Raw genomic sequence first — 224 nt, forward strand, 5'->3', positions numbered from 1 at the left:
CTCGGGCTGTGCCGCCCGAAGGCAAGAGCCGGCGTCTGACCAGCAGCGTCCTCCCTCCCCGTCTTCTCGGCCAGGCTGTAACGAGCCTGGAGGCCGCTTGCTCCCAGGGCGGATTCAGTTTGGGATGGCCAGACTTTGCGCTCCACGGGATGTGGAGGGGAGTTAAGCGGTGTTGAAGCAAGAGAGTCTCTGGGCTCGTTAGCCACGGCCCTGGGAGGGGGGGT

At 65.6% G+C, this 224-nt stretch overlaps 1 protein-coding gene across 1 annotated transcript in view; it reads left to right on the forward strand.

The window, feature by feature from the left end:
* The window catches only part of POM121 (POM121 transmembrane nucleoporin), a 30,757-nt gene that overhangs the window by 3,476 nt on the left and 27,057 nt on the right, over positions 1–224 (forward strand). The window lies entirely within an intron of this gene.

The sequence above is a fragment of the Pygoscelis adeliae genome, unplaced genomic scaffold, assembly GCF_000699105.1.
Source record: "Pygoscelis adeliae isolate BGI_AS28 unplaced genomic scaffold, ASM69910v1 Scaffold325, whole genome shotgun sequence".
Taxonomy (NCBI): Eukaryota; Metazoa; Chordata; class Aves; order Sphenisciformes; family Spheniscidae; genus Pygoscelis; species Pygoscelis adeliae.